The sequence below is a fragment of the Chelonia mydas genome, chromosome 3, assembly GCF_015237465.2.
Source record: "Chelonia mydas isolate rCheMyd1 chromosome 3, rCheMyd1.pri.v2, whole genome shotgun sequence".
Lineage (NCBI taxonomy): Eukaryota > Metazoa > Chordata > Testudines > Cheloniidae > Chelonia > Chelonia mydas.
The window spans coordinates 55,280,853-55,307,827 of NC_057851.1; the positions used below are offsets into that span (position 1 = coordinate 55,280,853).

Here is a 26,975-nt window from a genome sequence, read left to right on the forward strand (position 1 = left end):
CACTATTGCACATGAATAGCACCAATGATCTTAGTGGAGCTACTCATGAGTGTAGGTGTTTGCAACTTTAGGGTCTTGTAATACTTACTCCATATTTCTCAATTTATTATAATCTTATTGTCATTGTCTTAAGCTTGTTGTATGATAACACTTCTTCTCTCATGGTATTTACCAGAATAATTTTGTCAGTACCCAAGAAATACTCTTGGGGGTTGTAGAAGGGTGGTCACTGCTCGTGCCCGGAAGGGCTTAAAACAACCCTGGGAGAGGGCTGGGGCAGGGGAAAAGCTGGGCTGATGGAGCAGCGTCATTTGGGGCCACGCCCCAAACAGACCCAGCTGGCCCTATAAAAGCCAGTGAAGCCAGGCACTAAGAGGACTCTCCCTCTAGCTTGCTGAGGGAGAAGGGCCTGGCTGCCTGGAAGCTGAGTGAGTACCTGAGGTGGAGCGGAGCTGGGGATCTCTGGCCCGGAAACCTCCCAGGCTTCAGGCCTAGAGTAAGGCCAACGAGGTACTGAAGTGGCAGGGGGCAGCCAAAGGCAGCAGGTCCAAACCCCCCTTGCCTATGATGAGTGGTGCTTATACTGCAGTTGGCCCCAGGGAACAGGGGCTAGGTGATGACTGGCAGTGGCCATAGACTGAGGTGAGGTGGGGGTAGAGGGCTGGGGATTCCCTGGGGAGGGGAGACCCAGATCTGTGTGGGGTACTGCAAGGGGGCAGAACCCCGAGGAAAGGGGCACCTGGGTCCAGGAGGGACTTGGAGCCCAGCAGCAAGTGGGACACCAGCCTGCGGAGGGCACTCTGGAGGCTGGAATGCTAATTCCCTGGGTGACCAGCAGGAGGTGCCGCAGGGGTGAGTCCTGCCCTGCTACAGGGGTGGTCCAAGACTGTGGAACAAAAACCTTGTAGGAACTCAAGTAATCACAGATTTTACCAAGTTCTGTCCCAAGTGCAAGGTGACTGTCTCTGATCTTTCCTTTTTGAATAAAAACACACAGCATGAATATAAAATATATACTAGTAGTTGAAAGCCTATGCTGTGACGTGGGTGTAATTCATAAAGGCATGTGTGGTTTTTAAAAAGTGGAAGGGAAAAAGCAAAAATTGCTGAGAACTTTCAAAACAGATGGCAACTGACTATGAATGATTGAACCTGGTTATATTCTGAACAAAAAGAGCTCTAAACCATGTTTGTAGCAGTTTCCATCACTTCACACTACCAATACAGATAGTATAACCTTCCAAGTGATGTTTGGCGTTACTGTGTGTGCTGGTTGTCTTGTGTTGATTTGTACCTATGTAGGGGTTGTGGTGTAACATTTATGATTTGTGCAGTAGAGAATGAGGGTTGTGTTTGCTGCCCTGAGGCGCAAAGTTTGGGTTATTGTGCCTGCTGATTTGTGTTATATGGGTGGTTTTGAAGAACTGTGGTATCTGGACCAAGTAATCCACTGTCTGTGCAGTATCCAATGAAACTATTAGCTGTGGAGTAAGGGTGGTGATTGGTTGCATTACCTCTGATATCACAATGATCTAGGACTCTTGGCATGGCATAGATACAGTATATTCTTTACTATTACTGTACATACCCGGATACAATTCATGCCTGAAAACTTTAAAATTGGATAATAACAGACTGCAAAACCCAGTGATGATTGAACCTGGTGATATTCTGAACAAAAAAGAGCTCTCACGCATACTTATGGCTGTTTCCATCACTTCATACTGACTCTACAGTCATAATAGGCTTCAGAATGACACACAATGTGGCATTCCTGGAATCAGAGTAGCAGCCGTGTTAGTCTGTATTCGCAAAAAGAAAAGGAGTACTAGTGGCACCTTAGAGACTCTCTAAGGTGCCACTAGTACTCCTTTTCTTATTCCTGGAATCTTATCTTTTCACTTTCTATATAATTATACATACGCAATTTTTCCCAGGGAGAGGAAGGAAGAGAAACAGTCACATGTGACAGCTATTAGTCCTGTCACTTAAAGCACTAGTTGAAAGCACTCAGATATTGTGTCTTTCCATTGACTTTGGATCAGGATCTTCTTAAAACTCTAAAATGTGTGCAGTACTGTATGACACACATTAAGAACAGTGCCTGCCCCGAGGAACTATTGATTTTTAAACATCAGATATTGAGGTTAGAAACAGCAGAGACCCAGAGAAGGCAGATGATTTAGATTTCCTTTTGTTTGGTTGATCACCTTCCATGGAAAATTGAGGTCATATGATATGGATTAGCACTCATGGGCTACCTGAAAGATGTGAATCTTTGAGAGGTGTGACTGACTAGAAGCTGTGAGTGTGTGGCACTCGAATCTCTACTGCCCTGTATGAATTGAAGTACTTGTCTTTTTTAAATATGAGCCTGTACATCTTAGACTGACTTATATGTACTCTTAAATCTGATAAAAGATCGCGGTTCTTGAGGTTTTTGGTGCCATTGTTCTCTTTGTTGCTTGCCAACAGAGGAAAGTACTTTGAGGCCTTCAGGGTTTTGATCAGTTTTAAAGGTCACTGTTGCACTGGATAATCTTTCAATGACTCATCAGAAACACTGTCACTGTTTCATTGGTCTCCTTATGTCTTCTAAAGTATTGCTGAAACTGAGCCACATGTCTCAAGTCCCTAAGCTAATATAACTGTGTTTTGGCCATGTACTCTGCTGTATAGTTGATTGGATTCTGGACATCTCAGTTCAACAACATTTCTTACCCAAACCCTCTGCCCTTTTCATGCAGTGTAGCCTGGAAGAGTTATTTAACAGGAATAGAAGGGCATATGAGGTAAACTTGTATGGGCTAGTTAAAAATTTTAAAAACAAAAATATGTCTGTACATCTGCAGAGCAATAGCTTCATGACAGTAAATGTGGTTGCACAAGTGGGGAGTGGAGGGGAGAGGTGGGGAGTGGTCCTGGTTCTACATTATAGCAATTAATGACAAAAAATGTGGATACCCAATGCTCTAATAGGCAATTAAAATCAATATCTTAGTACCTGGGGGGAAGGTGGGGAGGGGGGAAGACATGGGTTAATGGGAATAGTGAGTTCAGTTACTCAGGACATCTGAAAATCGGGTTACTAGTATGACGGGAGTACTTCTAAGAACTGTGGTCAACAAGAATCAAACTGAGAGTGTGTCCGTCTAAGAACAAAGATGATAAACTTGGCCACTGTTTGGGTCCCATCACCTTACAATGACGATTAAAAGAGAATGCAGATTCCTTTGGTCCTGCAATTATATCCACATTAGGACGTGCTGTCCCCAAGGACTGGAGTGGGAGGAAGCAGGAAAAAGACTTTCATTTTCTGAGTTGTCTTGATGAGGCAAAGAACCCTTAAAATCCAGCCCCTGCCACCTCTACAGCTATTGCAGGTCACCATGCAGGAGTACCAGGGCAGATGTGCTACATAAAAGGGTTGCGGGGAGGGAGAAGCACATCCCCCATATGTTGTGTGTCAGGAAGGGAGTAGTAGTACACAGGGAGCAGGAGGGGGTGGAACAAGTTTAAGCTGAGAGAGGAGTCGGGGACACACAACTGTGCATTCTCTGTCCTGCCATTGTGTGTTTGGAGAGGGTGGGAGAAGAGATTGGAGGGGACCTTCTTCAGCTATTGGCCTGGAGCAAGCTCTGTGGAGTGGCTCCACAGCTGTTTCATGGCCTGATCAGGGGATTTGCTCCTCACCTATCCCAATACATCTGCCCAGCACCTGGCCCAGCTACTTGGGTGGGCTGCTTGTCAAAGTATTGTAGCCTAAGGGAAAATAAAATAATAATGATATATAATAATACATATTGTTGTTTGGCTCCCAAAAGGAGGTAGGAAATATCCTTTCATGAGAACAAAACTCTGTCATAAGTCCTTCATCTGGTTAGGGACTGCTAAAATTGCAATATACTGGATAGTTTAGTTTCTAAGTTTTAAATCAGCTGATTTTGCAAAGAGGAAAAAAATTAAGGTGCTATTGAAATGCATGGGTGACCGTATCTGCAAAGCAGGGTATAATTCTTTTGGTCAACTGCAGAAGAAAAACCTAGATACTTAAAGGCTGTAAAAAGTTTTGAAAGCTGATACTTTTGGTGACGTAAAGTATGGTGCTTACCACTGTTCCCTCTAAGCTGTGCGTATGTGTGCACACACACAGATCCTAAACCCCATTCACACGGCAAAACACAGCACAGACAAAAATTTGCACAGAAGCACAACAATTTGCACAGAAGAAAAGTTTGCGCACACGGCCTGTCAAAAATTAGAGGGAACATTGGTGCTTACAGGCTGCAATTGTTCCGTAAGATGTTTTCATCTCCTTCCAATAATGTCTCCCTGTTTGGTTTTTTCTATGTCATAATCAGTTGTAGATAATCGGCAGAAAAGTTGGATACGAGAAGACTTTTTACTCAAGAATACATATGTGGGGGTAAATGGTTTTCCCCCATTTACATTTCTTTTACATTCATGTGGTTTTAGAGCATAAAAATGTAGAAGCATTCCTTGTGGAGTATGTGACATCCAAAGAGTGTTGAACGAAATATGGAAATAGCTGGGTCAGTGTCCTGCCCTGAGATTGGGTTCTCCCCTCCCTCCGCCCAATAATGATGTAATTGTGTGCAGTTTTTGGTTGGGTGGTGGTGGGTTGTTGATTTTGTTTGGTGTTTTTGTTTTTGAGGGGAGGCTGTTTTTGTTTGGTCACTCCTGCTGGCTGAATTGTGAGAGTGTAGTTGTAGAGTGATTTGTGACTTTCCATATTTTTCAACCTTAAGGTGACCAGATGTCCTGATTTTTATAGGGACAGTCCTGATTTTGAGGGCTTTTTCTTATATAGGCACCTATTTAACCTCCTACCCCACCCCCAGTCCTGATTTTTTACACTTGCTATCTGGTCACCCTATTCAATCTTGTTTGTGCCATTTAATTCAGCTTCTTAATGCAGTTAGCTTTTTCCCTGCAGATTTTTCAAACTTAGGTGCCTAAAGTTAGGCATCTGAAGCCATGTTTAGGCACCTAGAGAAGTGGTCTGATTAGTCAGAGGTGTTGAGCAAGCCCAGCTTCTGCTGAAGTCAAAGGGAGCTGCACGTGTTCAGCACCTTCAAAAATGAGGCTAAAACGTATATTTGGGAGCCTTGCTTTAGGCTCCCAGGTTTGAAAATGTTGGCTTTCACTAGTATTTCTTAGACACAACACTACCAATTCCTTTCTTGGATTTCACTTGCAGTGAAGCCTTCAAATATGCTGTAGCACGGTTAATCTATATTTTAATATCATTAAGTAACAGAAGGGCAAAACCAAAGCAGTATAATAGTTCCAAAAGGAGCTACTTCATTTATTTCTAAAACAGGACTGCACAGGGGACTTCAGAAATTAAAAAAACGAATGGAAAGAGACAATGCAAGAAAACATCTACAGCTGAATTTGTGAGGAAAATATCAGAAAATCAAAGCAAGAGAACAAAGGTTGGAAAAAGATCTTATTAGATAATTTTCTTGACCTTCAGAACAGTAGAAGTTAAACCTAATGTGCAAAGTAAAAGTGGATAGATGTTGCATAGGCTCTCCAACCAACCAAATACAAGATAGAGTAGGTGTGAAGAACATTAGAAATGATGACTTTGAAGGCCAACTCAGGTAGTGGTAGTTTATACCAGATAATTGTGGTTAATGGGATAATTTATCTAGTGGGACATGAGGAACCTTTTGTATTGAAGATAAAAATTCCAAAAAGTCTCTGCTAGTGAGCATTATTGAAGTTTTCCTAAGCCAATGCATTTTATTCCTAATTAATGAAGGAAAAATGTTGATGTATTCACATTTAGAGCATTAAGTAGTTCAATTTTTATTTGGTCAGAAATCCTCAAGTTAATTGGACCCAATGAACTGGAATATTCCTGATCTTATAAAGACTTCTTTCTTTGTCACATGATCATCCCCAGTACTGAGAGAACAGCAATGGCTGTTGCTCAGCCACAAACATCCATACTAACAACTTAAAAAAAAATCATTCTAGCTACAGGTCAGTCTTACTGTACTGATTGCGTCAAAACTATGGAGAGGGTTTTAAATCTAATGAGCACTGTGGACCACAACAGTAAAATCTGCCAAAAACAGAGTGAACAGTCATGGAAAAAGTTAAGAATCGATCCTTTATTTCTTGTTTCTTTCCACTTATATGAATCAAATGCTGAGGTTCCTTTTGTGGCATGTGGCAAGTTGCCAAAGAGAACCATTCTGTGTACTCGAATACGGCGTACAGATGTGGTCTCATCTCATAAAATATATACTGGCATTAGAAAAGGTTCAGCGAAGGGCAACTAAAATGATTAGGGGTTTGGAATGGGTCCCATATGAGGAGAGATTAAAGAGGCTAGGACTTTTTCAGCTTGGAAAAGAGGAGACTAAGGGGGGATAGGGGGTGTGTGTGTGTGTGTATGTATGTGTATATATATATATATATATATATATATATATATAGTGGTGTGGAGAAAGTGAATAAGGAAAAAGTATTTTTTTTCCCATAACATAAGAACTAGGGGCCACCAAATGAAATTAATGGGCAACAGGTTTAAAACAAATAAAAGGAAATTCTTCTTCACACAGTTCCACAGGTTGACTGTGCGCTCCTTGCCTGAGGAGGTTGTGAAGGCTAGAACTATAACAGGGTTTAAAAGAGAACTAGGTAAATTCATGGAGGTTAAGTCCATTAATGGCTATTAGCCAGGATGAGTAAGGAATGGTGTCCCTAGCCTCTGTTTGTCAGGATGGCAGGAGAAAGATCACTTGATCATTACCTGTTAGGTTCACTCCCTCTGGGGCATCTGGCATTGGTCACTGTCGGTAGACAGGATACTGGACTGGATGGACCTTTGGTCTGACCCAGTATGGCCATTCTTATGTGTATCCTTCCAGGTCTATAAATACATAAGAAATAGTGTATATAAATGCAAAATAGCTAAAAGAAACAATAAAGGAAATGTGCAGATCTCGAAATCCAGATTCAATAGGCATAAATTTTCACATTTAGTTTTGCACAATTAAGGGCTGGTCTACATGGTGAATTATAGAGCAGTCCAACATGTGCCAGTGCAAACTAAAAAGTACCTAATGAGTGTTTACATAGTCCCATGATAGGCAAGAAGGTGGAGGACCCTGCCTGCCTGATAGATGGAGCACAGATGATCTCCCAAAAGAAGGGTGATCTAGTGAGGGACATTGCATTTAGGATGTTTTAATTATTTTGTATATTCTATACTCTCCTGTGCTTTACATGATTAAATATAAAGAGCATAAAGTTGATAGACTGAACATGTGTGTATGTTGACTGCTTCACAACTACTGTGTGCCCCTGAGTTAAACTGTAAACCAGAAGCTTCATACCTTTTGGGTGGAGTTCTGGGAGAGGGGTCTATTTTAAGTACTGGGGGGTCTGAAGGGTCAGTGCTCCACCCAGCAGGGCTAGGCGGTTGGATAGTGGGTTTCAAAACTTGGAGGGGGTTGCCAGATAAAAGATCTGAACCCTGACAGTGTGCCTATGGACCCTGAGATTTGAGCAGTAGCTGGGCTTCATTCAGGCTCTAGGAGCTTGAAACACCCCTAGGAATCCAGAGCACAGAGGCTTGAATTTCTCTCAGTGGATGGCCAGGAAGGGATGTTCACTCGGATCTATGATGGTACGTTGTTGGGATTTCCTCTGAGATCTTATCCAGAACACCTCCTCCAGTTCTGAGAGAACACTTCATCCAATTCTCTGCAATCCAAGAACTCACTTCAACTCCAGACTCCTCACTGGGGTTTCTTTATTGACATAGAGTCAAATTACACTTGAGTTGATCAGGATGTACTGCACAGCGACATACTTAATCATGAATCTGCTTATGTATTGTGATGGGGCAAGGCCAGATATATTAGCTCCAGGCTAAACAAATCCCTGGTACCAGGATAAGTCAAATGGCAGCTGCTCCAGGTCAATTAAGACACCTGGGGCCAATTAAGAACTTTGCAGAAGGCAGGGAGAATGCTAGGTTGATTGGGACACCTGAAGCCAATCAGGGACTGGCTGAAACTAGTTAAAAGCCTCCCACTTGGTCAGGTGGGTGTGGATGTCAGGAGCTGTGGGAGGAAGTTGCACTGTTGGAGAGACTGAGCAGTACACACCATATCAGGCACAAGGAAGGAGTCCCTGAGGTAAGGGTGAAGTGGAGCCTGAGGAAGTGGGGGTTGCTGTGGGGAAGTAGCCCAGGAAATTGTACGTGTCATGTTTCTAAAAGGTCAGCTACCATAGCTGATACTATCTGGAGCCTGGAGTAGAGGGCGGGCTGGGCTCCCCACTTTGCCTCCCCCACCCCCCAATTAATCACTGAGACTGGGAGACAGAGACTGTGCAAGGGAGGATAGCTTCTCCTCACCTCCCTCGCTGGCTTATGATGAAAATGGTTCAGTAGACTGTGACCCTTGTCTCTAGAGAGAGAAGGGTTATGTGGAGGGTCACAGTGAGCCTCTGAGGCTAGCAAAATCTGCCAGGAAATGCGGGACCCACCAAGACAAGGACAGAGCTTTGTCACTCATATCACACGCTTTGATTGGTCTAGTAATTTTTGTAACCACTCCTTGTACAGATTGTGAACTGTTCACAAGCTGGAAAGTATGCTATTAAGCAAAGCAGCAGCTGCAAGCTTACCACACATTACTCTACTCTTCTTACTATTTCTTTACCTACTAACTACATGTTATTGACAGGGCCACTTGTGAGCTTATGCTTTGTCCATTGTTAATCTCTGTTCCTTACTTCTGTTTTCTTTCCTTGTTCATGCCAGGCCTATATATGTACACTTAAAATGCACCTCTTATCATGACTTGAGTGCATCTTGCCTTTTTGGTATGCTTAGAAGGGAAAGGATGCAATTTTCTGCATTCCAGAATGTAATAAAGACCAACATGAATCAGTTCCCAAGTTTCAAATGTAGGTACCCAACATTAGACACCCAAATCCATATTTAGAAACTTAAGTCAACACAAGTGTCTAATACAAGTATTTGGCTAAATGAATAAATATAGACACTTGTCTATAAGAGTATGTGCCTAAAGGTAGACATCTATGTTTGAAAATTAAGCCTTATGAAAAGGCAATATACTGCATCTAATTCTTATCTCCTCTTCAGGGAACATTATCCCACTGAAATCAATGTTTAGTTTATTTATCCTGTTATCATATACTGGGCATAATAATTTCCCTACAGTCCAAATCTGAAAGCTCCTGTTGACTTTGGGGGAAAAAACAAACCATACATTATCTCAAAATCATTAAGTGTTGTAGTAATTCCCTTTTATATAGTAGCTGCTTTTCAGAGAGAAGATTTATAGAAAAATCATTCCTTTAAGTCCCTAATCTTCTTCAGACATTAATGCATTGCTTTTTCACACAGCTAAGCATGATATCCTCATGAATTCCACAGAATACTTTCTCATACTAGCAGCAAAGCAGAATGAAAAGTATAAAATATGAGAATTCAAAATACAATATCAATGACTAGACTAAACATAAAGGCCCAGCCACCTCCATGGTTTATTTCCATGGAAGTCAGTTGATTGTGGACTTGCACCAGGAGGAATTTGACCTACATAGTTCCCAAAAATCACTTTTTATAGAATATTACATAATGAAAACAAACTTACAGTACATTCCATTTACAGCTCAGAAGAAATTAAACCAAGATGGTGGGAAACATTAAATGCATTGGTTGGTAGCACATTAAATATTGTAATAGTCTACCCTCTATATGTATTTGTTTAAGAGACTGGATTGAAGCACTCAAGAGCCCTAAGAATACCCACCTACCTCCCAGGGAGTATCTGAGATGTTGCCCTGCCCTTGCATGGGGAGTTCGTGGTAGGGACTGTTGTGGGGCCACTACCACAACCACTGCTCTTTGGGGAGGACTATCCCTTCCACAAACCGCCACTTCTTGCCTTCAGGAGGGCTCAGGACAACTCAGACCCTACTCTACTGGGCAGAGGATTCAGAAGTGGTGAGGTGGGAGACAGAGTCCTGGTGATATCACTTTTCAGAGAGACACTGGGTTGGCACCAGTGAGGTCCCCCCATCCCTCCTCCATGCATGCACAGAATCCTCAATTGGGGCAGTGTTGACAGGAATGCTCTGCCCCAGAGATGTGGTTTCAGAGTTAACTCATTGCGATAGATACGCTGTTCAGCCCTCCGGGATACTGTTTCAGATTGTCTGCAGATCCAGGCAGACGTCACTTCATTTTGCTGGTTATGCTTTAGTTACATTTTCAAGCTTTTCTTTGCAATTGTGAGGGCTAACTTTTTTATTTATTTTTAATGAAACCTGAGGCTGACTTCAGGAGTAGGTGCCCCAGGTACATGCCTATAGTACCTGTGCCTTCATCCAGCCCTGATAGTCTGCAGTATGTCACTTTACTAAAATATATCCTTAAGCTAGGTTTCAGAGTATGCATCCGATGAAGTGAGCTGTAGCTCACGAAAGCTTATGCTCAAATAAATTTGTTCGTCTCTAAGGTGCCACAAGTAATCCTTTTTCTTTTATCCTTAAGCTAGTTTTACCTATACTGCTATTTCAGATATGTATACGTTTAGCCTAAACACTTATTAGAAATATCATCTGACAGAGTTTTCATACTAGTTCCACTCAAGTATATAATAGTTTAGTTTATCACACAGTCTATTTATTCTTTACTGGTTTCCTTAAAATATTGTTAAAAATATAATTCCTTAAAATATATAATAAAGGGACATTAAAAATACACCCTATTGGTCACCAAAACTACCTCTTATTATTCGTCTCATAATCACAAAGAGAAAGCTTGAAGTAGCACAACATGTGAATTCAGTTTCCCAACAGGCTTTATCTCTGGAAACGCTTCAATATGTCTTGAAAAATTGATTTTTGTGAGAATATTAGAGGCTACAAGCACTCCATCTTCCTTTTTTTTTTTTTGAGTAGGTCTTTTCTTAGCCTGCAAGTGTGTATGGTGTGTTAACATGATTTTGAGGGAAGTACTGGGAAGAATTTTATTTTAACCAATCTTTTCCCTATGGACTAATTCACCAAGGCATCTAATTCAACCATATATCCTGTGTCAGTATCTGTTTTCTTTCCTATACATAGCACCCACTTCAAAAATATATTCTTTCTCAGCTGACTAAAATCTGCAAGTCCTACTTGAATTTAAATTTAAAAAGCATGTATTTGAACTTTTAAAATGCTAATCATTATATTTGTCATTCTGGGCTTACAGCACTGGAAGACCATTACTGGAAGATTTAATGTAAGCTATTGTGATTTGATTTTGCACATCATCCAAACTCAAAACAAAGTGCTCGGTAGGAGAAATGGTCTTATTCAACACAGTTCATATTGTTTCAAATGATTTCATTTATGCAAATGTATACATATGAGTGTTCAAAGCCATATATGGTTTGAGACATTTAATGTTCTGATTGATTCTATCAGTAATATTGTGTACTAACAAGATGAAAGTCTATGAAATATAGCATATGTGGTTTGATGCTAATTTTGTGTCCAGGGACCTAATTAGAGTGTTCAGAAAATGTTTCTTAGATTCAGTCTCTGTACTTCTTGGTCCTGTTTGTGTCTTATGGTTCATGTTACAAACTGGAACTAGGGCAGTCTTGCCTAGTTGTCAGTGCAAAAGCAGAGAAGTCTAGTGCTCAGAGCTGGAGTCAGAAGCCAGGAATAGCACTAAAGGTCAGAGGTGGATACAGAGCCACAGGTCTGGAACTAGTAGTCAAGAACTTAGCAGGGCTGAAGGAGACTGGGCAAGACAGGAGCAAGGCACGCACAGGAGAGATCGCAGCTGCAGGCATGTTACTGAACAGCCAGAGATCAGATGTAGCTGTTGGGCTTAAGAGCAGACTTCTAACTTCCTCAGCCAATTGGGTGGAGAGCTCAATCAGATGGCCCTGCTGTGGCTCAGCTGTGCTCATAGGCTACATGGACACTTGGCAGGTGCAGCTGCAAGTCGAGTCCTTGTTCCTGACAGCTGGCAGGGCAAATGTAAAAAGCTGGCAAATTGAAGGATTTAAGGGAATTGACTTGGTAGAAAAGAGGTTTGGATAATTACTAGACTTCATTCTTTTTTAAAAAAAGAACAATTGCCTTTTCCTAATCACTCCTTCGGCCCACCAGAACAAGCACCCAGAAGTGCTTGATGTTGTGAAGATGGTCGGACAATGCAGGGTCTATATGTAAATTTAAAAAAAAAAAAAAAGAAAAGGAAAAATGGCGCTGGAACAAAGAAAGTTACCCAGAGTCGTTCCGCACTCTCCCTCTCTCCCTTTTACCAAGTGATGCAGGGAGTACAGCTGGCAGCCCATGGGTCACATTAGAAAATATTCTGCAAGTCTTTTTGCTGCAGTGGTTCTCCACTTTCTCCACCCTAGTACCTCCCTTTATACACCACATGAAAGCCAATAAACTTTGGGGTAGAAGAGCAGCTGTTGATTTGGAGTGCCCATTTCTTCACCTACAACAGCAAAGAGGCAATCATTGTCTGTCTTTCAGTTTAAGGTCTTGCCTTTATTAAAATTCACAACATTAACAGCTCTGCTCCCTGAGAAATGTGTACACCTCCTCTCCACTATGCCAGGCTCATTCATGCCCCAGTCTCCTGGGACATATTAAGTCTGAGCAATTAAAGTCCCAGTCTGAAGGACCTGGTAAGGTCTGTTGGATGAAGGCAAGCACCCCATCCCCATGCCCATCCCCCTTAGAGAATGGCGGGAGGTTTGCCAAAGTGAAAAGCTGCCTGCAAATCAAAATCTCTTCTCATGCAACCATGGATGCAAATGTTCCAGTCTCTACTCTCATCCCTATTTTGAGCTGGAGGAAGGGAAAGAGGGAAGGCTGCAGGCAAAATTGCCTGAGAAGCCGATGTTGTGGTTCCAGCAGGGAGACAGCTTCTGTATTTGTGAACCGCTTAAGGCTCGTCAAAATAGAGCTCCGGTCCAACACATTGCAGCTAGTCTGTGCTAGTGGGACACCTACTGCCCAACCTTAATGCACCCCAGGGAGGTTGGTGGGGCGGGGATGAGAGGCTGTGAAGAGCTGTAGATGCAGGTGTCCCGGAGTCCCCGGGCGATGTTTTGGAACTGCTCCCTACAAAGCCAGTCAGGACTCTGGTGAAGTCTGCTCTCTGTGAGCAGACTGTCTGTCTGCAGGGCAAACACCTTCCACCTTCCTGGGTCTGACCTTGGAGCATTCAGCATCCTCTGCCCCTCTGTGCGCTTCCCACAGTGAGTCCACCCAGGCGGGGCCCTGGGGAAGCCAGGGGGTCCTGCACCCCAACTTCGCAGTCAGATGTGACTCTCAGCCAGCCCATAAAACAGAGGTTTATTAGATGACAGGAATACTGTCTAAAACGGAGCTTGTAGGTACAGAGAACAGGACTGCTCAGCTGGGTCCATTTTGGGAGGCAGTGAGCCAGACAACCATGTCTGCACTTCACTCCATGTCCCCAGCCAGCCCCACTCCCCCTCCTCCTCTGGGCTTTGTCCCTTTCCCGGGCCAGGACGGCACCGGATTCCTTTGTTCTCCAACCCTTTAGCTATCACCTTGCAGGGGGCAAGGGCCCAGGCCATCAGTTGCCAGGAGACAGAGTTTTGGCCATTTATGTACACTGGCCCTTTTCTCTGCAACAATTACACCCCCTTATCCCACCACCTAGAGACTTAAGAAACGCATAGGAGAAACTGAGGCACCCATACAGTATTCAGAGGAAACATTAAGAACAGTCCCACTTCATCATAGGACAAGTGGAGTTGTCAGGGAGCCAGGAAAACAGCAATGGAGAATGGAAGTAGCTGGTGGATGTTCTCCAATTTCATCTTTTCTTTTGTGCAGCTAACCTTGGTTGAGACAAATTAAGGGAGTTATTCTTTTTGTGTCCATGTGTTTATAATTTTAAAACGGCATGGGCAGGGGGGAACCCAACACAAACAAAGCTATTTCATTTTCTTTAGCTAAAGGAAAATGAAACAACTTGAGACCATTAGGGTCAAAAAAAACCCAAAAGATTACTTTAAAATTTCTCTGAAAAAGTTGGTAAATATTTTAACAAAAATTGTGAGAAATTAAACTGTCCTCTGAAGAGCTATTGTGTTAGATTTGGAGTCTAAATTCAGATATTAAAGCGTGAAAGCATAAAGGAGTCACGGCCAATGCCTCTAAGTCCAATAACGTGCTGCATAAGTTGTGTTAGTAACTGGTAAACAAAGTCCGTAACTAATAAACAAAGATAAAGCCTTCAATATCTTTACATGTAGTAATACTTTCATCTAATATGCAAGACAGTCTTCTTTGATGTATGTTTCCAAGCCTATGATAACAGAGCATGCTCTTAAATACTTACGAAAGATTCTCTGAATGACCCAGGTGAGTTAGAGACTGGCTGCAAATCTCATAGACAGGCCTTTCTGAGGAAAGGGTGTGACCAGAACATGATACAGTCTGCTAATTCCCAGCTGGTAAATGATCATTTGGAGATAGTTGGCAGCTCGTGCATTTGAAAACCACCCTCACAATGGCCTTTACATTCAAACAATTGGTGCTAACTTTGGGCCAGATTTTAAATTGTTCATTTATTACAGGGGGGAAAAAACTTCCCTGGGGTTTGGGGAGAAAGGGCTAATTTCTGATTTTCTGTTTGCTGTCCTAGCTCCTTGAGGTTAGTGGGCATTTTAAAAACACAGGTTCTAAAGCTGATGGTAGAACTGGTGGAGCCATATAAAGAACATAGAATTTGTGCCAGTGTCCCTGCCCATTTTGTGTGTGTGGTTTTTAAGCAGCCTTTTGTTTCATAGCCTCCTCCAGTGGCCAACTAAAAGCCGTGAAATGCTCTTTCTTGGCTTCTCCCCATCTTGTGCTGAGGATGGTTTTCTCTCACTACACTACAAACAGACTGAAAGGTTCAAACCATCAGTAAACAGCACTGTTTCATGGATTCTGGAACAGACCATCTGTGCATCAAATACATTCAGTTGTAGTGAATGCAAACATCACCCAGTGCTGATTCGTGAAAAACACTCTCATCATACATTTTTTTTTTGAAGTTACTATATCTGAAATGGAGGTGGTCAAATGCACTATGGGATATATCAGCCTGTGGTGATCTATAATAGTTATAAACAAAAATTCTTGAAAAAGCTATTTTCCCCTTAGCTCACAAATAAGACAACTTACCCACTTTTATTTTTCGCCTCGCCTTTAATTGGACACCAAGCTAAAGGTGGGCCATTGAGCTGACACCGAAGGAAAGCACCAGTTTCTTTTTTGCTTTTGTCAGGCTGCTGCTTCTGTTCTCTGCACTCACTTTGGCCCTGAAATCAGCAGAGATTAATGCTATGCGCATGCTGTACTATACCAGTAGCAAGAGAGTGGTAATAAATGCCAGGACTGATGATATCCTGAAAGCAGCTGGGGAGTAGGTCTTTAGACAGCAAAAGTGTTATGCTGGGTATTAAAGTGACCACTGCAATAAAGAGCCTTCAAGCTTGCCTAATAAATTATAAAAAGAAAAGGTTTCAGAGTAACAGCCGTGTTAGTCTGTATTCGCAAAAAGAAAAGGAGTACTTGTGGCACCTTAGAAACTAACCAATTTATTTGAGCATGAGCTTTCGTGAGCTACAGCTCACTTCATCGGATGCATACTGTGGAAATTGCAGAAGACATTATATACAGACACCATGAAACAATACCTCCTCCCACCCCACTCTCCTGCTGGTAATAGCTTATCTAAAGTGATCATCAAGAAGGGCCATTTCCAGCACAAATCCAGGTTTTCTCACCCTCCGCCCCCCCACAGACAAACTCACTCTCCTGCTGGTAATAGCCTATCCAAAGTGACCACTCTCCTTACAACGTGCATGAAAATCAAGGTGGGCCATTTCCAGCACAAATCCAAGTTTAACCAGAAGGCCGGGGGGGGGGGGGGGGGGGTAGGAAAAAACAAGGGGAAATAGGCTACCTTGCGTAATGACTTAGCCACTCCCAGTCTCTATTTAAGCCTAAATTAATAGTATCCAATTTGCAAATGAATTCCAATTCAGCAGTTTCTCGCTGGACTCTGGATTTGAAGTTTTTTTGTTGTAAGATAGCGACCTTCATGTCTCTGATTGCGTGACCAGAGAGATTGAAGTGTTCTCCGACTGGTTTATGAATGTTATAATTCTTGACATCTGATTTGTGTCCATTTATTCTTTTACGTAGAGACTGTCCAGTTTGACCAATGTACATGGCAGAGGGGCATTGCTGGCACATGATGGCATATATCACATTGGTGGATGTGCAGGTGAACGAGCCTCTGATAGTGTGGCTGATGTGATTAGGCCCTGTGATGGTGTCCCCTGAATAGATATGTGGGCACAGTTGGCAACGGGCTTTGTTGCAAAGATAGGTTCCTGGGTTAGTGGTTCTGTTGTGTGGTATGTGGTTGTTGGTGAGTATTCGCTTCAGGTTGGGGGGCTGTCTGTAGACAAGGACTGGCCTGTCTCCCAAGATTTGTGAGAGAATTGGGTCATCCTTCAGTATAGGTTGTAGATCCTTAATAATGCGTTGGAGGGGTTTTAGTTGGGGGCTGAAGGTGATGGCTAGTGGCGTTCTGTTATTTTCTTTGTTAGGCCTGTCCTGTAGTAGGTGACTTCTGGGAACTCTTCTGGCTCTATCAATCTGTTTCTTCACTTCCGCAGGTGGGTATTGTAGTTGTAAGAATGCTTGATAGAGATCTTGTAGGTGTTTGTCTCTGTCTGAGGGGTTGGAGCAAATGCGGTTGTATCGCAGAGCTTGGCTGTAGACGATGGATCGTGTGGTGTGGTCAGGGTGAAAGCTGGAGGCATGTAGGTAAGAATAGCGGTCAGTAGGTTTCCGGTATAGGGTGGTGTTTATGTGACCATTGTTTATTAGCACTGTAGTGTCCAGGAAGTGGATCTCTTGTGTGGACTGGACCAGGCTGAGGTTGATGGTGGGATGGAAATTGTTGAAATCATGGTGGAATTCCTCAAGGGCTGCTTTTCCATGGGTCCAGATGATGAAGATGTCATCAATATAGCGCAAGTAGAGTAGGGGCGTTAGGGGACGAGAGCTGAGGAAGCGTTGTTCTAAGTCAGCCATAAAAATGTTGGCATACTGTGGGGCCATGCGGGTACCCATAGCAGTGCCGCTGATCTGAAGGTCTACATTGTCCCAAATGTAAAATAGTTATGGGTAAGGACAAAGTCACAAAGTTCAGCCACCAGGTTAGCCGTGACATTATCGGGGATAGTGTTCTTGACAGCTTGTAGTCCATCTTTGTGTGGAATGTTGGTGTAGAGGGCTTCTACATCCATAGTGGCCAGGATGGTGTTATCAGGAAGATCACCGATGGATTGTAGTTTCCTCAGGAAGTCAGTGGTGTCTCGAAGGTAGCTGGGAGTGCTGGTAGTTAGGGTCTGAGGAGGGAGTCTACATAGCCAGACAATCCTGCTGTCAGGGTGCCAATGCCTGAGATGATGGGGCGCCAACACCACTTTCTACAAGCCATTACCCTATGATCCCACTGAGAGTTACCAAAAGCAACTACAGCATTTGCTCAAGAAACTTCCTGAAAAAGCACAAGATCAAATCCGCACAGACACACCCCTGGAACCCCGACCTGGGATATTCTATCTACTACCCAAGATCCATAAACCTGGAAATCCTGGGCGCCCAAAGTGAGTTTGTCTGTGGGGGGGCGGAGGGTGAGAGAACCTGGATTTGTGCTGGAAACGGCCCTTCTTGATCACTTTAGATAAGTTATTACCAGCAGGAGAGTGGGGTGGGAGGAGGTATTGTTTCATGGTGTCTGTGTATATAATAATGTCTTCTGCAATTTCCACAGTATGCATCTGATGAAGTGAGCTGTAGCTCACGAAAGCTCATGCTCAAATAAATTGGTTAGTCTCTAAGGTGCCACAAATACTCCTTTTTCTTTTTGTGAATACAGACTAACAAGGCTGCTACTCTGAAACCTATAAAATTATAGTTTTCCTAGAGCTTAGCTTACTAATGGACAGAAAATGTCTTAAGGAAGGAAGGCTAGAAAAAAAAATAAAATCAGATAGTTTTTTTTATTAAGTTTAAAAAAAAAAAGGAAAAAGCCTAGTCTGTTGGAATTCACAGAAACTACAATGCCTTTGGGGTAAATCTTATAGATTCCAAAGCCAGAAGAGACCATTGTCATAATATGTCTAACCTCCTGTGTAACACAGGCCATAGAATTTCAGCAAAATAATTCCTAGAGCATAGCTTTTTAGAAGAACAGCCAATCTTGATTTTAAAATTCAGTGATGGAGAATCCACCGTGGTAAGTGGCTCCAACTTACTCTGGCATTGAAAAGTATGGACCTTCTTTCCAGTCTGAATTTTTCTAGCTTCAGCTTCCAGCCCTTGGATCATATTTTATAATCTCTGTTAGATTGAAGAGATCATTATTAAAAGATATGGGGGCACTTATAGAGTGTAATCATGTTGAGCTAAATGGATTTAGTTCCTTGATTCTATCACTTAGTATAAGGCATGATTAATCCTTTAATCATTCTTGTGGCTCTTCTCTGTACCCTCTCCAATTCATCAATATCCTTCTTCAATTATGGATACCAGAACTGGACACAGTATTCCAGTAGTGGTAGCACCAGTGCCAAATACAGAGGTGAAATAACCTCTCTACTTCTACTCAAGATTTCCCTTTTCTAAGAGTTCCTACACAGGCATATGTCAAAGATCCGATCCTTCTTTTTTCCTGGTCCAATTTGAAAATCTGTCCTCCACCCCCCGCCCAATAATTGCATATTTGCTTTGCACCCACAAGAATTAGTTGTGGATGCTAATCTGAAAACTTGCAGTGTTAACTGCCCGATTGCAGACATGAACAGCAGAGAGATTTGTTTCAGAGTAACAGCCGTGTTAGTCTGTATTCGTAAAAAGAAAAGGAGTACTTGTGGCACCTTAGAGACTAACCAGTTTATTTGAGCATGAGCTTTCGTGAGCTACAGCTCACTTCATCGGATGCATAGCATATCGTGGAAACTGCAGAAGACATTATATACACACAGAGACCATGAAACAAAACTTCCTCCCACCCCACTCTCCTGCTGGTAACAGCTTATCTAAAGTGATCATCAAGTAGTAGGGCCATTTCCAGCACAAATCCAGGTTTTCTCACCCTTCCCCCCCCCCCCCCCCCCCAACACATACAAACTCACTCTCCTGCTGGTAATAGCCCATCCCTCTTTGAAACCTCTCTTTATAATGCGCATGATAATCAAGGTGGGTCATTTCCAGCACTAATCCAGGTTCTCTCACCCCCACACCCCCCACACCCCCCTCCAAAAACCACACACACAAACTCACTCTCCTGCTGGCAATAGCTCATCTTACAATGTGCACAGCAATAATCCAAGTTTAACCAGAACGTCTTGGAGGGGGTTTTGTAGGAAAAAAACAAGGGGAGATAGGCTACCTTGCATAATGACTTAGCCACTCCCAGTCTCTATTCAAGCCCAAATTAATAGTATCCAATTTGCAAATGAATTCCAATTCAGCAGTTTCTCGCTGGAGTCTGGATTTGAAGTTTTTTTGCTTTAAGATAGCGACCCTCATGTCTGTGATTGCGTGACCAGAGAGATTGAAGTGTTCTCCGACTGGTTTATGAATGTTATAATTCTTGACATCTGATTTGTGTCCATTTATTCTTTTACGTAGAGACTGTCCAGTTTGACCAATGTACATGGCAGAGGGGCATTGCTGGCACATGATGGCATATATCACATTGGTGGATGTGCAGGTGAACGAGCCTCTGATAGTGTGGCTGATGTTGTTAGGCCCTGTGATGGTGTCCCCTGAATAGATATGTGGGCACAGTTGGCAACGGGCTTTGTTGCAAGGATAGGTTCCTGGGTTAGTGGTTCTGTTGTGTGGTATGTGGTTGTTGGTGAGTATTCGCTTCAGGTTGGGGGGCTGTCTGTAGGCAAGGACTAGCCTGTCTCCCAAGATTTGAGAGTGTTGGGTCATCCTTCAGGATAGGTTGTAGATCCTTAATAATGCGTTGGAGGGGTTTTAGTTGGGGGCTGAAGGTGACGGCTAGTGGCGTTCTGTTATTTTCTTTGTTAGGCCTGTCCTGTAGTAGGTGACTTCTGGGAACTCTTCTGGCTCTATCAATCTGTTTCTTCACTTCCGCAGGTGGGTATTGTAGTTGTAAGAATGCTTGATAGAGATCTTGTACATACCACACAGACTATGCTGACAGCTTGTGCCACACGCTCTCAAAGAAACTGAGGAATCACCTGATCAACATCCTCTACAGCAAACAGGGAAAGATTAAGAATGAGCTCTCAAAAATGGATACTCTCATAAAAAACCAACCTTCCACACAAACTTCCTTGTGGCTGGATTTTACTAAAACTAGACAAGCCATTTACAACGCACACTTTACTTCTCTACAAAAGAAAAAGGACACTAAACTTTCTAAACTACTACAGGCTACAAGGGGCCACAGCAATGGTTCCCTCAACCCACCCAGCAATATTGTTAACCTATCCAACTATACTCTCAGCCCAGCAGAAGCAGCTGTCCTATCTCGGGGTCTCTCCTTCTGCCCCTCCACCCCCTCGAACATGATACAGTTCTGTGGTGACCTAGAATCCTATTTTCGACGTCTCCGACTCAAGGAATATTTCCAAAATACCTCTGAACAACATAATGATCCACAGAGGCCTGCCTACCAACATTGGGCACTTATGAGTCTTCCATTTAAAAAAAAACAAAAAAAAAAACATAGGCACTTTTGAAAACTTTACCCTAGACCTAAAGGCAGACTTTGTAATGTACCATATATAAATACTAAAGATAAGAAATTGGCTTTTGGACTAATATGTGGCTTTCTTTTGACCTCTAGTTCAAAATCACAAATGTACAATTCAGAATATTTTTCAACTATCAATTTTGTACCTAGCATGTTTAAATTTCAGTGGGGGCTAAATTCTGCCCTTGAATGCACAGACATACAACTTTCCTTGTCTCTAATGGGAATAATGTGTATGTGTCACATGTATCACTTCAAAATCTTTCCACCAGTTGTAATTGCCAATACTATCCTATTTTGTGATTACCGTGTCAAGAACTAGAACAAACCTCACATTCTGCAACAGAAAGAAATTCTTAGAGTTCTGTCTGTTTAGGATATTACTGACTCAGAGTAAAAGCCCAAATTTCAAACCTGGGTACCTAACATTCAGCACCTTCTCTCCTCCCTTCCAATTTTTTTTTTAATTCTTTCTTTACAGGGGAAAGCAGGATCTCCCAAATTCAACCCTTATTTTGGCTTCTGAGTTGGCAGGATGCAATGATACAGATTCCAGATGAGGAAGCTAGATATAATGAGTTTTCAAGGTAAACAGAAATCATGGTAATGTCAGTTTGGGACTAAATTAAAACTCCTTTGCAGCCCTTTGGGATATGCGATTTCAGTGTTGGTAACACGGAAGGGAGACAAGTCAGGGGCTAATAATTAGGAGTTAAAGCACTACTTGGAGGCCAGTTCAAACTAATTCAGTTACTGTGTTACACTAGTGCAGGTAGATGCTTTTTTGTTAATATCTCTAAGTATAGCTTCTTTTTGTCAGCACAGACTGGAGAATTAAGGACAGGAAAAACATAGGAGTAGTGATGGGATTGCATGTTCCAAAATGAAAAAGTTCGGCAAGTAAAATAATATTGTAAAGGCAAGCAGAAAGTGTCCAGTTACAAGAACAGTTGAGAGGCAGACAAATAACAGGATATGGCTGGTAGAATAAATAGAAGGAGACAAGTCTTAAGGAGTTTCCATGACTCATTGCTGGGCTACGGTAACCAAAGCGGTACAGAGAAATTATTCAAAGGGATGTAAGGAAAATGGATGCAGAAGAAATAAAAAGGAGGATAAAAGCTTTGTAGGGCTGAAGAGACAGGGAAATGGATGAGCTGGAATGATGTCATGGAGAGATACCTTTCTTGGCCAGACATGTGGAAAATTAAGGCACATAGATTATAGTTCTGTTTATGATCCTTTGCCAGCAACTTCTTGTTTACAGCACTGAGGGTTAAGGAAAGATGACAGCTGTACCTTAATGTGACAGGAAACCTTATTTCGCAGTAAGTCTGGTTAGCCTGGCAAGGGGTCAGGTCTGGTAGAAATGGAGGCATGCAAAGGTTATAAAAATCCAGTAGGCATGTGAAGAGAGCAGATTAGTTTCAGAAAATGAGATGGAATAAAATCTCTCTTCTTTTCCAGCCCTGTGACACAATAATGAGAGTTCTGTGAGAGATCAGTGCTAGACGCCCTTAAAAATATAAATTAAAATCAGCAACTAGGAAATCAAAGAGTATTTTAGGAAAGTATTTGGTTTTATTCTCACCAGGAGCAAAAGTCAGAATAAACCTGAGCCTACAGTAGCCATTTAAGTGAAATAAAACAATTTTCTGACTAAATCGATACCTTCATATTGCCATGGGGGTATCTTGCACATTAAAGAGTGAAAGGAATGAACAGATAAGCATAGTAGATCCTGGCAGAACTCAAGATACAGAGTGTATCTTTAGAAATGATCTGTAAAGGATATACACAGGAGGAACAGTCCCAGCATTTCAGGATTCATCAGTAATGTGAGATGAGATTATTCTGGAAGTCAGATGAGGACAGAAGGAAACATTACCCTCGTTAATTTTAGAAACCCTGGGATTACTGTCTTTTGCAGTAAAGGAGCATTATTTAATGGGTATTCAAACTTTTATTAACTCATCCTCAGTTATATTTATATTTTACTCCCTGGCCCAAATTCAGCCTTGGAGAGTAACCAGGTAGAACTTCCATTGAAGTCAGTAGGAGTTGTGTGCTTACTCCAGGGCTGAATTTAGCTCTGTGATTCCAGCTCTTAACTGGCTGAATCCCTTGCAAACTCAGGGCCAGATTGAGCCCTTGGTTTACCTGGCCAACAAAGTGAGGCCTCCCCAACCATCTTTTGTAGCTCTCTGGGCCCAGGTTCAGTGTAGAATTCACCAGCTCTGCTCAGGATAGTACCCCCTCAGCCAGTCTCCCTCTCCCACGAACAAATAGGAGGAAAGAAGATGAGGAGCAGGGAAAAATAGGTTGGTGCAAGAAAGTGAGGAAACTGGGGTTTCACAGCTTACTGACAGTAACTTGCCAGTCCCAGGCTTGCCCTCCACACCAGTCCTCGGCGTATCTCACTCACCCCTCTCTGGGGCCCCATCTATTCCCATGTTGCAGCGTGATGGTTTCCTCCAGCCAAGCAGCATGTAAGGTCTGGGATGGAGGTAGGGTGGAGATCACTTGCCTTAAAATTAAACTTTTATAATATAATAAAAAGTAAACTTAAAAAGACCTGGAACTAGCCACATGCATATGCTGGCCACCATCATGATCACTTTGCTTTTATATTGTATCCCCTTCCTCCATTCTTCATCTGCTTTCTCTTTTTAGTTTGTAAGTTTGCCCACTGCCTGCACCAAAAGATTTCTCTCCCAGATGGTTTACGGGGGCTTTCATGCCTCCTATACGCTGACACAAGCAATGTGCAAAACAGTCTCCAGCTCGTATGTAGGGCCCTTTGCAAGCTGTAGCGTAGGGGCTGGGGTTGGGTGAGACTGTTGCAAACATCGGTACGCCTATCCTGAGCCCGTCCAGTTTGGCGTCTGAAAATATACACTGACAATGTGCTGGGTGTAATTTTTTTCTTTTTTTTTCCTGTTTTGCTGAGTTCAGAATCTGCTATTATTGCTCAGACTTTCTCGAAAGTGACAGTCTTTGACAGAGACCAAGCATGAATAACTTCAGCCCAAAATTCCAGAATCCTATGGAAAGTTGTGCTTTGTATTTGAAACAGAGGGTTGCTCTTTAGTGAAAATGTTTACAACCTTAATTGTTTGAGCATTACATGTACCTGATATAGTAATGTACCTTGTATATGACATTTCAATAAACTTTAAATTCAGGTGCAGCAAAATGGAAATAAAGTAGAATTCTCAGGCCAGCCAAAGAATAAGCTGCTTAAAGAATATGTTCCTCATCATCAAATAAAAAAAATACAATTAAACCCTTGTCTATCGTAGACATTTCTGTAAATAGATCTGCTTTATTAATATAAATATCTAGCTTTTATAGTGCTTCAGTTGATCTCAAAGAACTTTATGTAGGAGGCAAGTATCCCTATTGCTGTTTGACAGATGAGGAAACTGAGAAAGGGCATGAAGTGACTTGTCCAAGGTCACCCTGAATCTCAGTGGCAGAGTTAGGAATAAAGCCCAGTCTCCTGTGTACTAGTCCATTGATCTAGCCACTAGGCCACATGGCAAATCCACTAAGCACCATGCCTTTAGCACCACATTATTAATGTTTTAGTTTTCATACAATCTGTATGCTGTTGGCTCTTGGGACCCCAAAGATTGAATTTGCTAGAAGAATGCTTTTTAATGGGTCATGCATTTAATATTTACATTAATAATTTGTATCCAGTCCTCACATTTGAAGAATGCAATACTTATAATCCTCTTTGCATTTGTTCACAAGGTTTTGAGTTGAGGGTTTGCCTGCTGGAGTGATACAAAGGTATGTGAGAATACATCATTATTATCACTAATATTCATAATAGCATTTTCCATCCTAAAATCTAGGAACACTTTGCCAGTATTACAGATGAAGAAAGTGAGACCTATGCAGGGCAATTGACTTGCCCAGCTCACACAGCAAACCAGTGGCAGAGCTGGGAATAGAACTCAGCTTTCTGGAGTCCTGGTATTGTGTTCCAACCACTAGATGACACTGCCTTCCATTGCTTTTCTGGAGATGATGCAAATTAATGGGCGACTAACTACACATCTAATATGAAGCCATGACATATGGAAATTTGCAGTGAGCTTTTCCAAATCCTTTGTAGCTTGAGGGTGAAGCTGTGAATTTGGCCCTGTGTTTTTTGTATGTTTAAAATTTGTTAAAACCACTGTGCCATGCAGAATCCACTCTATTCTTGGGCATAAATAACCTAATTTAATTTGTATTTGACTTGTTAAGAGAACAAAAGTTCAACCTCTCCCATTCTTTGGGTCTTATTTGTAATGTTTCTATGGACCAAATAGTTAATGTTCCAAGACCTTCAAAATTATGGATATTTGGAAGCTATGACAATATCAAATATAGTGCCATACTAAATGCATGATAAACCTTGTATGTAGATGATAATCTGTTTTGTTGAATGTTCTGGACTTTAAAAAAAATCCTATCACATGAAATTTTTAACGATTTTCATTAATTTTTGTTTACTATGAAAATGTTTTATATTACATAAGAACACAGACTGCTATGAGTATAAAGTTTTTTTAATTTAAAGCACTCTATTTTCTGTCATTTCTAGCTGTTAGTGAGTCTTATTTATGACTTTAATATAAATGTGTTCCTCTGTATATTTATCAGTGTAATCTTGTTGAAACTTTTTCATTTTAAACCATAAGAAATCCCTGGCTGTGGAGGAATTATTTTGTATTGGAATTTTGTCTCTTGTTCTATAAAATATTAAGCTGCAATTATATGTTAACATTCTCTCCACCTTTACAATCCTTACTGATGGCAGTGGAATTCCTGTATTGTTAAACTTTCACTATGATTCTATGAATGCCTTGGCTTTGTGAAATTGCTCAGATCAGTTATAGCCTCTAATCTAGGGCCAGCCTTAGGGGCAAACAGGATGGCTGTCCTGGGCACCAACATTTGAGGGTGCCAAATCCTTGGTTCCCCCAGATGCAAATCCCCATTTCTGGTTTATGGCGCAACCGTTTTGCTTGACAACTTTTTTTAAGCCTTTTTGGGGAAAGTGGAGCTGAAAACCTTTTCTGCCCTGAGCAGAAAAACACCTTAGGTTGACCCTGCTCCAATCCTGCAAAGACTTATGCACATACTTAATTTTACACACATTTTGTAACTCCATTGAAGTCAAAGGGTGAAATCCTGGCTCTGTTGAAGTTGATGGCAAAGAGAGTGACTTCAATAGGGCCAAGATTTCACCCAAAGCACATACAGCTTAACCCAAGTGAAAGAATCAGGGACATAGATATTGAAGCCATTTAAAAAACCTATTTTAGTATTAGGAATATTTATCTGGGTCGTCACATTTGTTAAGCTACAATTTGTGTCACTTCAGATTTAATTTTCCATTTGTTCTTCATTCTTTTTGGAAACAAGTCATTTCTTTGGGGTCCTTTTTGTGATAAATTGTAGAAAGACTACAAATATGAAGCTACATTAATGCAGTAAAGAGTGGTAAAAGAGAACTTCCTGTACTATCTAGATTGCTCTGTTGTCTCTCTGTTTTGGAATTTGGCCTTTTGGTGATCTTCCTGTGTCACTCTCTCTTCCTCCTACTGGGTAAGTAGTAGGTTGGAGGTAGGAATTATGCCAGAAGAAGTATCCTTATTGCCTTACCTTGGCCACTAATGATACAATAATTTGAGGAGACTTTTGTTATCCCTTCCACAGGGCTCAGTCGTGGTTCAGGACCATCTCTGGACATACATAGTTATAATTTGAAATAAAGCTATTCTAAACTCTGAAACTGTTTATCAAGCCCATCATTTGACCTAATAACGTGCCTAAAGGAAAACCGGTCACCTTTTGAAATTAAGATTTAATTCTGTTTGTTTGGCGGGAATTACTTCCCCTCTCCCCCCACCGAGTGTCGGCATGTCCTTTTAAAGCAGACAGTCATCAGAGTTTTCGATGCAGACTGACTTGGCGTTTGCATGGCAGATTTCTGCTTCCCTTAATCTGTTGATGCAGCATAACCATGACAGGCACGTACAGCGTGGTCATCCAGATCTTGTGTAGTCATGTTAAGAGGTATGATTCTGGCCTAGTAACTTTG

The 26,975-nt window shown here is 41.9% G+C and overlaps 1 long non-coding RNA gene across 1 annotated transcript; it reads left to right on the forward strand.

Moving 5' to 3' along the window:
- The first annotated feature begins 390 nt into the window (after positions 1–390).
- LOC122465335 lies at positions 391–24,546 on the forward strand. Its single transcript, XR_006290084.1, has 3 exons — positions 391–510; positions 21,354–21,459; positions 23,828–24,546. It is a non-coding gene; the product is annotated as an uncharacterized LOC122465335 (long non-coding RNA).
- The last annotated feature ends 2,429 nt before the right edge of the window (positions 24,547–26,975 follow it).